General features: G+C 39.0%; 1 long non-coding RNA gene across 1 annotated transcript in view; it reads left to right on the top strand.

Moving 5' to 3' along the window:
• Positions 1-12001, top strand: part of LOC147825126 (uncharacterized) — a 96854-nt gene extending 84853 nt beyond the window's left edge. The window contains exon 2 of the long non-coding RNA XR_015441344.1: positions 11860-12001. This is a non-coding gene — a long non-coding RNA (uncharacterized LOC147825126). The remainder of the gene's footprint in view (positions 1-11859) is intronic.
• The last annotated feature ends 1450 nt before the right edge of the window (positions 12002-13451 follow it).

Here is a 13451-nt window from a genome sequence, read left to right on the forward strand (position 1 = left end):
TAGAGTTTTCTTAAGGTTCTAATATCCCTTCATGGCCTCATATTTGTCTGATGAAATCCAAAATGATGCTTAGTAGTTGATGGGACATAGGTATCTCAGTCCATTTTCAGTTGTTCTAACAAAATACTTCAGCCTTGATACTTTAAAGAAAAGAAATTTGTTTCACTCACAGACCTGGATATTCACACTCTCGAAGAAAACAAGGACATTTGGTGGTGCATGCCTGTAATCCCAGTACATACTCTGGGAGATGGAGGCCTGGGGACCACAAGTTTGAGCCCAGCCGGGACATCTCAGCAACTTGGTTAGGATCTTTCTAAAGATAAAAGTAAAATAGGGCTGGGAATAGAGCTCAGTGTGAAGGCCCTTGGTTCAACTCCCAGTGCTGGAAAAAAAAAAAAAAAGCTTGGTCCTGCTATCAGTTGAGCTGCGGTGAGTGTCTAATGGCAATGTCATCACAGTGGTAGGAAGACATGTGAGACTGATGAGTAGCACATGTGCCAGGCCCCTTGTAACAATTTTTTCTCAGGGGATCCAATCCAGTCCCATAAGACCTGCATCAGTGCCTTCCAACAGTGATGGCCCAGTGAGCTAATTACCTTCTATCAGGCCTTATCCCTTAAAGATTCCACCACTTCAATACTGCCATGGTGAGGACCAAGATTTTAGCACATGAACCACTGGGGAACACACTACCAAATCTATAGCAGTAGATGTGGATTAATGCTAAGGACTGGACTGTGCAGTTAAATAGAGCTGGGATCAGGTTCTAGCTCTTTTGTCAAAGAATTGTGTGTCCATGGGCAAGTAACTTAGCCATTTGAGCCTCAATTTTCTTGACTTTAAAATAGAGATATGGTATAATAATGTAGTGAGTATCCAGTAAAATAATGTGTATAACCCACAGTACCTGACACCAAGTGTCCATAAATGTTGCATCAGCTTATAAATGGGCTGGTAACAAGGAGGTAAACATATTGTTGCCATGTAACTAAGAATTTGCAAGTTACCTGGCATTGGTGATAGACATGAATTATATGAGATAGTCATAATTATACATTGAAATTTTTCCCTAACATTATTTGGTATGTCTATCTTGAACTGCTTTTTTCTCCAGGAAATATTTTTAAACTAGCATAACAAACAGGACTGTCATAAAGTGGATTTACGCACATGTTTCTGTGACAAAGACTTGAGGGCAATGTGAATATATTTTAAAAACATAATCTGTGACACCGATGATTATGAGTATTGAATAATTTAAAAAAATTTTTATACCTTTGTGAAGGCACAGCTGTGCTTGCAATATAGCAGTAGACAGAATTAGGATGGAGAAGATGAAAAGATGCAAGCTCAGGGAGGGATGGAGTGCAAGGAGGGCAGCAAATGGCCCTGCAACAAATTTAGTCAAAGGAAGCTCACTTTAAGGGCCACACTTGCTAACCCTGCAGAACCCTTGGGAATGTCTTTTTGATATGCTGATTGGGAAGCTGTGTTCAGATAGTTAGATCCCCTTGCAATGTGACCTAATCCCTGCCTAAGTGCACTGAAACCCAAGGTATTTATTACAAAATTATTTTCTATCTCTTACGGCATCCTCAAGACTTACTCAATTCTCACTTGGAGTTTTAAGAATACATAAGGATTATGATATCTTATTGAGAAGTATTTATTTTTAATTTAACCTTTTTATTTGAAAATGTTCAGCCCTAATGAAAAGTTGCAAGAGTGGTAAAATGAGATGCCATATCTCATCACCTAGATCAATCTATTGTTAATAGTTTGTCACATTTGCTTTCTGTTTACATCATATACCTTAATTAATTTTATGTGATGTATTTTATTTATTTTTGCTGAATTTTATGAGAATAAATTGTGGAGATCATAAGAGTGACAAGTATTTCCTAAGAACATTAGTGCATCAACATTGTGAACTTATCAAATCTAGAAAATTTCACACAGCTATAAGGCTATTATCTAATAACAATCCATATTAAAATTTTGCTAATTATTCTAAAGTATTCTTCCTTGGAATTGTCTTTTCCTCACTAGAATCCCACATAGTGAATTTAGAACTCATGTTTCGTGAGTCTCCTTTAATCTGCAACCATTCCTTATTCCTTGGTCTTTCTTTGTATTTTCAACACTGAAATTTTTGAAGTGTATAGGCCCCTATGTCATAAAATTTTACCCAATTTGGGTTTGTCTGATTGTTTCCTTATGATTCGCTTCATGTTATGCATTTTTGCCAGGAATACCACTACAGTGACATTACATCCTTCTCAGTGACACATCACAAGAGATGTTCAATATCAATTTGAAAATTTTCATTAACATTAGACTATATCTTCATAGTTCAATTTCTTATTTGTTAAAATGAAGACTATGGACTCTTAGTTGGAAATCTTGAAAATCTTACTACTTGAAACAATAAACTCATATATCTGCATCCTTTTTCTGGTTTTTATCATGAGATAGATGCTGATATGTTTGAATGTTTAAGTATCTTAGATACTTCTCTAACATGCCTTGTTATCAGGACAATTCAATTGTGTTGGAAGTCTGCAGGTGCCAATTAATCACCCTGCCTCTTCTACAGGTTCTTGTATTTTGAGAATACGAAAAGCACAATGCTGATCCTCGTGTGGGAGATGTGGCAAGGCCTTCTACCTCCTTCCCAAACTAAAGCTGTCCTTACCTTTCCAATTCTGACCTAGCCATTCTCAACCTGGAAATGTCAAGACTGTCCCAGTCTGGCCAAAGGCCCAATGTGTCTGCTTACTGGTTGGGAGAGGAAGCACAGCTGCCCATCATGAACAAACAGATCTGGGAGGCCAAGTACAAATGAAAAGGAGCAGGCCAGAGCTGATCCTCTTCCCTGGAGTGGCCCTGGCCCTGAGCAATGTGCCCTGTAACCATTCTGCTCTGTCTAGCCTCTTCCTTTCACATGGGAAGAAGCCACCGACAGAGGAATGAGAGAAAGTACAGGTGTCCTCAGCACTCTTTCCTAGCACACGAAAGCTGGTGTTCCATTTGTGGTCTGGTGCAAACAGGCCTGGCAGGAAAACTGCTTTTCCTATAACACTGCCTTTGTTTGTTTGTTTGTTTGTTTTGTGACACTGAGGATTGAACTCAGGGTCTTCACACTGAGCTACGTCCCTGACCCTTTTTTATTTTGAATTTTGAGTTGCCCAGGCTTGAACTTGGATTCAAGTTCAGATTAAAGGACTGTGCCACTGCACTCAGCTCCAATTTTATTTTTTTGTGTTTCACCAAGAGGGAAGGAAAATAAGCAGTCTGCTTGGAAAGTGAAGGCATGCCTTTGTAATGAATATGGCAGACCACGGACGTTAACTTTCAGTTTTGACTTTGGGAAACCCAACAAAGAGAAACTCATTTGTCAGCTTTGACAGTATATCTAGACAGGCACTGAGACAGTTTCTCTTGTACTGTTTTTCCTCCTTAAAAAAATAAATTTATTTGTTTAACTGACACATAAAACCATACAAATTATCCGTATTTATGTAGTATAATATAATGTTTTTGATACATGTATACATCGTGTGAAGTTCAAATCAGTTTGAGCATATCTGTCTCCTCAAATATTTATCATTTCTTTATGGTGATAACAGTCAAAATCCTTCCTTCTAGCTTTTTGAAATATACAGTACATTATTATTATCTATAGTCAGCCTCTTGTGCAATAGTATTCAAGAACCTCTTGTTCCTATGTAACTGTATCTCAGTATCTATTGATCAACCTTTCCATACCCAACGTTTTTGTATTTCACATATGAGTGAGTGTGGTATTCATCTTTCTGTGCCTGGCTTATTTTACTAAACATAATGATCACCTCTACTCATGCTGTTACAAATAGCAAGATTTCATAACTTTTGAATGACTGAATGGCACCCCATTGTGTATATGAACCACATTTTCTTTATCCACTTATCAGCTGATGAACACTTAGGTTGCTTCCATTTCTTGGTCATTGTGAATAGTACTATAATAAACACAGAAGTGCAAATGTCTCTTTAGCATACTGATTGCATTCCCTTTGGATATATACCCAGGAGTGGGATTACTGAATCATATAGTAGTTCTATCTTTAAATTTTTGAGGAAATTTCACACTATTTTCTATAATATCCCTACTAATATATCCTCCTTCAAATAATGTGAAAGTGTCTTCTTTTCTCTACACTCTCATCAACACTTGTTATTTTTTGACAATAGCCATTCTTATTGGAGTGAGGTGGAATCTCATTTTAGTTCTGATTTGAATTTCCCTCATAGTGATGTTGAACATTTTTTCATATACCTGTTGGCCATTTGTTATGTCTTCTTTTGAGAACTGTGTATTTATATCTATTGCCCGCTCATAAACTGGGTTATTTTGTTTTTACTATTGAGTTTGTTTTTAGCTCCTTATAGATTAATTTTTCTTTTTAAAAACCAGATTTTGTATGGAAATCTCTCAAAAGACTAAAAATAGAAATTTCATTTGACTTAGCTCTGTCTCTTCTGGATAGCTTCCTAAAAGAGTTCATCATCACATTACAGTTATACCCCTATTTATAGCAGCACAACTCATAATAGTAAATTTTAGAAGAGGCCTATAGGCCCATAAACAAATGAATGGATAAAGAAAATGCAGTATATATACACAATAGAGTACCACTCAGCTACTAAGAAGGATAAATTTAAGTCATTTGTAGGAAAATGGATCCACCTTGAGACCATAATGCTAAGTGAAATAAATCAGACATGGAAAGTTAAATATCACAGGATTTCTCTTATATGAGAAACTTAAAATAAAAGCAATTTAAAGAGTAAAATAAAAGATAGGTGGTAAAAATAGGGAGGTAGAATTTTGGGAAATGGGAAGTAGATCTGGGGATGGGAGAGATGGGAGGGTCGGGAAGCTAAAATGATTTAGATGTGATATGTATATATATTATATTATATTATATTATATTTTCCCAAGATGAATGTAATTATTATGCATCACAAACATATACTTAAAAATAGTTACAAAATTTACAAAAATCTCCATTTTTATTCTTTTTCTCTGCCTCTCATTTTTTCTTCCCTGTGACACTAAGGTTACCTGTTTCTCATCCTCTAGTGTTTTAAAATTCTATTCTCAACTGTCTTGGCACAAACATTTATCATTTAGACAAATCGTAATCACCAGAGCCCTCCTCTTTCCATCCCTCCTGGTAATGTCGGTCCAATCTTTTGGTTTTACAACCAGATCCTAAAAAGGGGCACATGTGTATATATATTTATCTCCCTGTATGTCAAAGTCAAATATGAATTATTTAAGAATTCCTTATTTAGACAATGAGTCAGTCACATTTATTATTCACTTTGGGGCCATAGATAACACAAAGAAGCACAGAAAATGGCCCTGTGGGTTTGGAAAGCTTTAGAGTTTAGTTGGGGAGGCAAAATTAAGAAACTATTAGAAAACAACTTCTTGATTGTGGATACTGCGGTAGTCCAGAGAGAAGAAAGGTGAATATGAATTGTGGTATTTGGGAACAGCATTGTGGAGGAGAGTCTAAGTCTATTTGCTGTTGCTATAACAGAATACCAAAGGGCCAGGGATTCAGCTCAGTGGTTCTGCTGCCTGCCTCTCAAGTTGAAGGTCCCGAGTTCGATCCCCGGTACCAAAAACAGACAAACAAAAACAAAATACCATAGACTGGATAATGTATAAAAAATAAAGACTTACTTAGCTCATGATTCCAGAGGTCTGAGATCAAGGAACTATACCTTGTGAGAGCCTTCTTGTTGGTGGGGGCTATCTGCAGAGCCTTGAGACAGCACAGGGAAGCACACAGCAAGGAAAAACCATCTTGCTAGCTTGGTTCTCTCTTCCTCTTATTATAAAGCCACTAATTGCACCATGGGAATCTAATCCTCATGACCTTATCTAATCATAATCAGCTTCCAAAGGCCCCATCTCAAAATACCATTAATCTATGGCTTTGGGGATTAGATTTCCAATGCAAAATTCTTGGAGCTACACTGAACCATACCAGGATTTCAACTGGGCTTTGAAGGGCAAGTGGTACTCAGTGAGTGTTGGGAGGAAGGACATTGTAGGTATGTGTATGAAGTGACATCAGCCTCCTTACTGTTTTCCCACTGCTCATTCCTGAGCCAAATCCCTGCCCTGATGTTTCCCTCTGTCTGGACATTATCCCCACATCTGCTCAGCTAATCCTTCACCTCTACTTTGCTGCTAGTATGAGACCAATTTTGAACACCTTATTAAAATAGAATCCACCTCTGTGCTCTAAACGCCCCTTTGTCCCCTCTAGTGTTTCCATAGGTTTTATTAATTGCTAAGGAAGTGTATTATTAAATTTCTAAAATGATATTTGTTGTTTGTTTTCTGTCTCCTTCTCCAGATGGTAAGCTTCCTGAGGGCAGGGGTTTTTGTTTTCTCTCCTGTGGTAACCTCAACGCTTGTACACATTGACCCACAGTAGTGTAGGGAAATTGAGAATAAACTGATATTAGATTAAATTGGAAAAAGATACTAAAATTTATTAATTTGCACAGGGAAAAATCACAGCATGATAGAGATACACAAAGTTTGAGCATCCCTGAAAGACCGAATGGTTGAAGCTTGAGCAGCAAAGAACAGAGACTTGGCTAGGAAGGGCTTTGGGGTATCCTGGAGGGTGAAGTTGACAAGCTACAAGGAGCGAGTGGCAGGAAGCACACAAACATGAGCTGTCTATTATACAGATAAAGTCTCTCAGGTAATCTTTCAGAGCTGCTGTTGGATTTTCTTAGTTGAAAAGTCTATTAGGGGCCAAGAGGTGTCCTGGGGTTGGAGTCCTTTAGCCTCTTCTTTCTCTAGTACTTAATCTTTTTTTCTCATGAAGGAAACTTCATACTGATTGCATTCTTTCTGGGATAGGGCTTCAGGGAAGCCTCTCGGTGTGCTTTGAAAGGGAAAGAGAATTCAAGATAAGTTAGTGGTGAGGGCAAAGTCAGAGAGGAACCTTGGCTTGTTCCTTCAGTTCAAAGTTGCCATTCTTTGGGTTTCAGGGTGTCATTTTTCTGAGCCCCAACAGTAGGTCATTAGTAAGTGTTTGTTGAAAACATGAATGAATAAAGCCATTCCTTCCTCTCACATAGAAATTGAGGAGGGAGGGGGAGTCAGAGTCCACGGGAAAAAAATTAATCAAATCACCTCTGTGAGCTCTAGACTCTCTTTGCATTTCTAAGGGAGCAGGTGTTAAAGGCCTATAGCTCAGAGCTGGGCCTCTTTCTTATTTTCTGCAGGCCTGAAGACATACAATTTGGAAGAAGGAAATGAAGGAGAGAAACTAAACATTGCTCAGCATATTAATGTGACATACTGACTTGCTGAGAGAGCAGCACCTTGAAATGTACGAGCAGTTAAAGGCGATTTCTCTTCATCATCCCAGATTTAAATGCTGCATATGAGCTGCATTCCCTCCCTTGTCAGCTGCTTTAGCCCTTCTGCATTAATACCCCTCTATATGCTGGTGATGCCCACATTTATATCCCTTATCCTGGCATCTCCACTTGGATGTCTTTTTAAAATTGCCCCCCCCCCCCATTCCTCTTCCTGCTGTGAGCTGCACCATCACATAGATAGCTACCAAAGTTCGAAGTCCTCTGCCTTTGGTTTCTTTTTTTCCTTACCCCTCACATCTCATTCACTGGCAAGTCTCAGCCTGACCATGTTCACTGTCCATGTCTACCACCCTCCTCTGGTTCAGTCACTGTGGCCAGAGTGGCAGATCTTCCTGTTCCTCCCTGTCCCCAAGAATCTTCCCACAGATCACCCTGATGGGTGCTTTCAAAGATTTAAAGCTGAATGTGTGTCACTCTCCCTCTTAAACCCCTCTCATGTCCTCCCATTGCGTTAGAATGAATTCTAAACTCCTTCCCATGGCCAGAGCTTGCCTGTGTCTCTGCCTGATCATGGATAACATTCCACCTCCTTAACTACTTTGGTTTACTTTTCTTCTTTGACCATGAAAAGCTCTTCCTGCTTTGGTATTTTGCCCACACTTTTACCTGTCTGGAATGATCTGCCCCAGAGTATGGATGAATTCTGTTCTCTAGTCAGATTAGCCACTCAAAGAGACTTTCCTAAACACCCTGTAGAATGCCTTTCCACCCACAGCCTATCTCCTTTAACAATACCTATATTTCCATTGTTGTTGCTATTTTTTTTTTTTTTTTGGTACCAGGGATAGAACTCAGGACCTTGTGCTTTCGAGGCAAGTGGCGGAACCACTGAACTAAATCCCTGGCCCTTGTTTTGGTTTTTGGAGACAGGGTCTCACTATGTAGTTCAGGCTGGTTTTAAACTCACTATATAGCCCAGGCTGGCCTTGAGCTTGTGGCACTCCTCTTGACTCAGCCTCTGAGTGCTGGGATTACAAGTGTGCTCCCCTCTGCCCTATTTAACAATACCTAAATTATATGAGCAGTATCAGAAATCATTTTAATTATATATCTCTTTTCTTGTATCACTAAGATACCAGCAGAAAACATCCTATTTAAATGGGAGAGTTGAGGAGAAGATAATAAGGTGTCTGTTATGAGTTGGGTCTGGATGTCCCCCTAAAGCCTCATGCGGTACTAGGTGGGGGTTTTTCAGCGGTGACTGAATATAGTGTATCTGACTGATTCATGGTGCAATGCTAGGCCCAAGGGCACTAGGATTAGGGGTGTGAGTGCTACCAGCCCTACAAATCTGGATAAGATAAAAGGAGCAGAAAGACTTCCTTTGTTGCTTTGCTACCTTTGGTCCTCCATGAACTGTCCCTCTGCTATGTGCCTCCAGCCTTGGAGTCAGCCAATAATGGACTGAGCCTCTACAAACTGTGAGCTAAATAAACCCTTTTAACTTTAGGTGTCGGGGTACTTTGTATCAGCAACAAGAAAAGTAAATAAGACGGTGTCCATTTACAAGGATGTGAGAAGGTAAAGGGAAACTACCCACGGACACTGGAGCTCCTTTTAGCAACAGGAAACTTATCACCTTTAGGCCTTAACAGGGAGAGACCAGGAAGCAGCTACTTGAACCTGGAGAGAATATTTGTACTCCATAGGAAAGGTCATCTGTCAAGACTGTGACCCAGCAGGGAGTGTTGGGGAATAAACAGACCTCATTCTGCTGCTTCCATCTAATGTCTTGGTGCTACTCATTCGTGTAACCAACCAGAAGTCAAGGGCAATGCAGCCAGTTGATGCAATCCATAAAGACTGGTCTCCCAAAACACACAGCAGATGAGTAGAGAGAAGACCTGGCAGAGCACACAGAAGATATCCAGTATACACCTCTATCAGAACACAGACTTCAGAGAGGAACAAATGCCCCCCAAAATGTGGAGAGTTCCTGGCACACAGAGGTGCCCACTAAATATTTATAAAATGAATTAATAAACAAATGAGAATTCTTTATCTTTGAAGGGTATATTGGTTTAGCCCTATGGTTGCTAAATATAAAAATAGGAGACTAGATGGATGTGCCTTCATTTCACAATGATGGGGGTGAGGAGTCACAAATGGGTTGGGTTTAGAAGGTCTGTGCCTGCCCTATCCTGGCCTGGGCAGTACATATGCTTGCTACTCCCTTCTTTTAAACCTTTGCTGAAGCTCTGGTCAAGATGTTGCTGTATACTTCACTATTAAGACTTAAAGCAATTGGGCCGGAGATTTAGCTCAGTGGTTTCGCCGCCTGCTATGCAAGCGCACGGACCTGAGTTTGATCCCTGTTACCAAAAAAATCAAGACTTAGAGCAATTAATTTGGATTGGTGTATGGTAAGGGAGTGATTTGGGATAGAGGCCAAAATCTGAGAGGAAAAGCTAGGGTTTCCCAAAAGATAGATTGAGGTCTATGAGTTAGAAGCATGAAGAAAGTATTTAGGAATATGTAAACTTGAGAGTAGAAGGTTCCCTGGGAAAGATTTAACTTGTTATGTTTCCCTCTGGATGTGGCACCTGAAACCCTTTAGCTGTCTGTTATATAGCACTTATTCCTTCAAGTCACAAGACAGGGTATACATATTTAAAACATATTTCTTAAGGGAAAGATGGCAAAGGTCTCTCATGCATACTTCCATTAAAGGACCGTAAGTAATACATGTAGATTTGTTATTAGGAGTTCTTCTCTTGATACCTCCTAATATATTCAATGAGACTTGTTCTTTCTCCTAAAGTCTAATGGAATTTCACCTGGGCAGTGTCTAATGGGGCTTTGTCATGGGCAGAAACATCATGAGATTAGGCCTTGGGCAAAGAATGGTTCATTGTGATCATCTCAGTCTTTGGCAAGGGAAGGGTTAGAAGTAGGCACGGGAGGGGGGTTAAGGAGAAGAGAGGGAGAGAGAGCAAACTTTTCTAAGGAGAAAAGTTTTTAATATATTCTTTGTGCCATTTCACATATATCACTTCATATATTCCCTATGACAATCTTACAATATTGGCAGTACTGTTTCCTTTCTAAGAACTGGTAAATGAAGGGCCAAGAAATTAAGCAAATTATCCAAGTCCCACAGCTAGGGAGTAGTGGAACCAGCCTCTTGTCCTTTATCTTCTTTCTTAAATCCATATTTTTCACTGCTAAAAATATTAGAATGAAAGGTTGCCAGGAACCTGATTGTGACATGAAAAAGTTTTCCTTTTCTTCTCCTTTACCTTGAATTTTTTTCTTTTTCCTAAAAAGCCTGGACTCTGTCCTGAATCAGCTTCCAGATGAGAATGAAAGACTGATGGGGGTCACTGAGCTCAAAAGGGGTGGGAGGAAGTTAGAGGTTTCTGGCCATGAGCTGAGAGGGGAGATGAAATATTTTTGTTCCATGCTTTTTCTGATATAAAGAACACAAAATCTGTTTTGGTTTGAGGAAAAGAATCTTCTTTAAGAAAAGTGTCTTCTTTTAAAAAAGAGATGGTGGATTAGGGTGAAAAATATCTTACTAACCCAATTGTGTCAACAGTGATTAGAAAGCAATATGGATAATGCACTGGTGGGTAATCAAGAGTGAATATTGCATAAGTCACTGTAATGATCATCGTTTCTTGAATTTCAAGAAGGAGATATGGCAGAACTTTTTTAGGAAACGTGCAAATATTAGTTGGTAGGATTCTCCCCATTGCATGGTATGTTGGCAATAAGAAAACACCTTTTGTGTAAAGGCAGTTTGGGCTGGAGAAGGAAAGGAATATGCTGACCCAAGACCTTTATAATGTATAAAAATAAGGAAAACATGAGAGGAATAATCGTTGGGAAAGAGCTTAGGTCTATGTAGGAAGAAACAGGAAGTCACCATGTCATGTTGAAGATGTATATAGTTATATAGTAGTACCTTGGTTCATGAACGCTTTTGTTTGCAAACAATATGGTTTGCAAATAGAAGTGTCTAGCAAAATTTTGTTTTTCTTTGCAAACTTTGCATTGGATGGCAAACATGACCATGGCCATCTTTCCTTCATGAACATAAATATAGCCATCTTTTTCAAAATAAAGTTTGTGAACTGAGGTACCACTGTATTTAGTCTGTAACACTCTTGTCCCATGCCGGATCATGTTGTCTTTGAAGTGTGGAGAAAATTTCACTGCCTTGATAACAAACTAAAGTAGCACTTAATAGTTGACAATTGCTAATGCTAGCAAGTATTTCCAGTTTTGCCCTCCGTACACATATGCAGACTGTGTTTTCCTTCCTCTCCACTGGTTGGATGAAACACTCTCACTTTTACCCAATATGCTAGGAGTAAAATTGATGTGTGTCACTTCTGATGAAAGTATTTAAAAGCTAGCATATTTTAAATTTTCTTTTCTCTACCATAGTGAACCATCAAGGATTGTGATGAAGTAAAGATGCCCAAGACTGAAGTCTGGAATGATGAGCTACCACGTGGAGTACAGATGTCCCAAAGAGCTACCTGGACCTGCAATGATTTAGTGTGAATACAACTGTTTGTTATGTTAACACCTTGAGAGTTTTGATGATGTTTATTACCATAGAGTGACCTAGGCTGTCTTGCTGAGCATACTAGTAGGATACATACACACACTCATATATACACAGAAAGTCAAAGGAACATACAAAACAAGTTATCAATTCTAGATGTAATTATATTTTTAAATACAGATAAATTACATAGAGAACAGCAGTTCAGAAGTGACTTGTGCCTTTTACTATTAGCTACTCAACTGGGGTACCTATAGCCTTGGCATTTATGGACCCTCATGTGGTTTCTTCTCATGTAGCCATTGCTCACACCCAAGCCCATTCCCCTTTGTTCTAACTCTGCTTACCCAGAGCCTGACCTCATGTCTTTCCTATCTCATTGTACCTTGCCCTTTTGTCCTCAGGAGGGGATGAAGGGCCTTAGGATTCCTGTGTAAAGTTCATCTATGGAAAAACTAGAACTTTGATGGGGATCAAGAGAGCCTCCTCTTAGAAGGAATTTTAAGAGCAGGAGGCAGAAAGAATCCAGTATTCTTGTTGTCTGTTCTGTTTCTATGTTTGTATGATGAGGTCTTTGTGTGTATGAGGAAAGTTAGCAAGACGAAGGAAACAACCCCCCTTTCCTACCACACTATGAAGAAAAGGTTCATCTCTGGCAGGCCTCTGTGGATGCCCAGTGAATGATGATAATGTTGGTGTCTGACTTCATTTATGTGGTCTTTTTTAGTTTCTTCCCTATCATGAATGTGGTGTCAAGGGAACTATTAATGGCTGCTATTCAAAGACATGTGACTCAGTATTTATATATTACTTGCCCACTTCATAAAGTGTTAATGAATGTTTGCAAAGCTGTTTGAAATACTCTTGTGAAAGGTGCAACTTTAAGTGAAAAATATTATTATTATTATTAGAAGGTAATAGACAGCTTTGAATGATTGGTCATAAGAATAATTGACATAAGCATTAAAAGAAGCGCCAGAAATCATCCAGACAGATTCAGTGTCTCCAGCCCCATCAGCCTCCATATTACATATATTACACTGTTTCCCTGACACCCATTCTAATAACCATATAATTCACACATTAAATCACCACTTCCAGGGAAAGGTTGAGCTTAGTGATTACAGTCAGCTGTCTTATCTGGATTCTGCATTCATAGTCAACTACAGATGGAAAATACCTGAAAAAAACATTTCCAGAAAGTAAAACTTGAATTTTCTGTATGCCAAATACTATGCTGAATCCATACCAGGGGATAGATGTATAGACCTTGTATAAAGTATTCAAAGTAATAGAAAAGATGGTTTAAAATATTCAGGAGGCTGTATAGGTAATATGCAAATTCCACACTGTTGTATATAGGGGATTTGAGCATCTTCAGATGTTGGAATCCCTAGGGGTCCTGAAACCAGTTCCCCACAGAAACTGAGGGACACTGTGCTGCAAATGTCACATTTACCAATAATCC

Source organism: Heterocephalus glaber, unplaced genomic scaffold (genome assembly GCF_053883595.1).
Source record: "Heterocephalus glaber isolate CG9 unplaced genomic scaffold, H.glaber_assembly_v1.0 deba00001509, whole genome shotgun sequence".
Lineage (NCBI taxonomy): Eukaryota > Metazoa > Chordata > Mammalia > Rodentia > Bathyergidae > Heterocephalus > Heterocephalus glaber.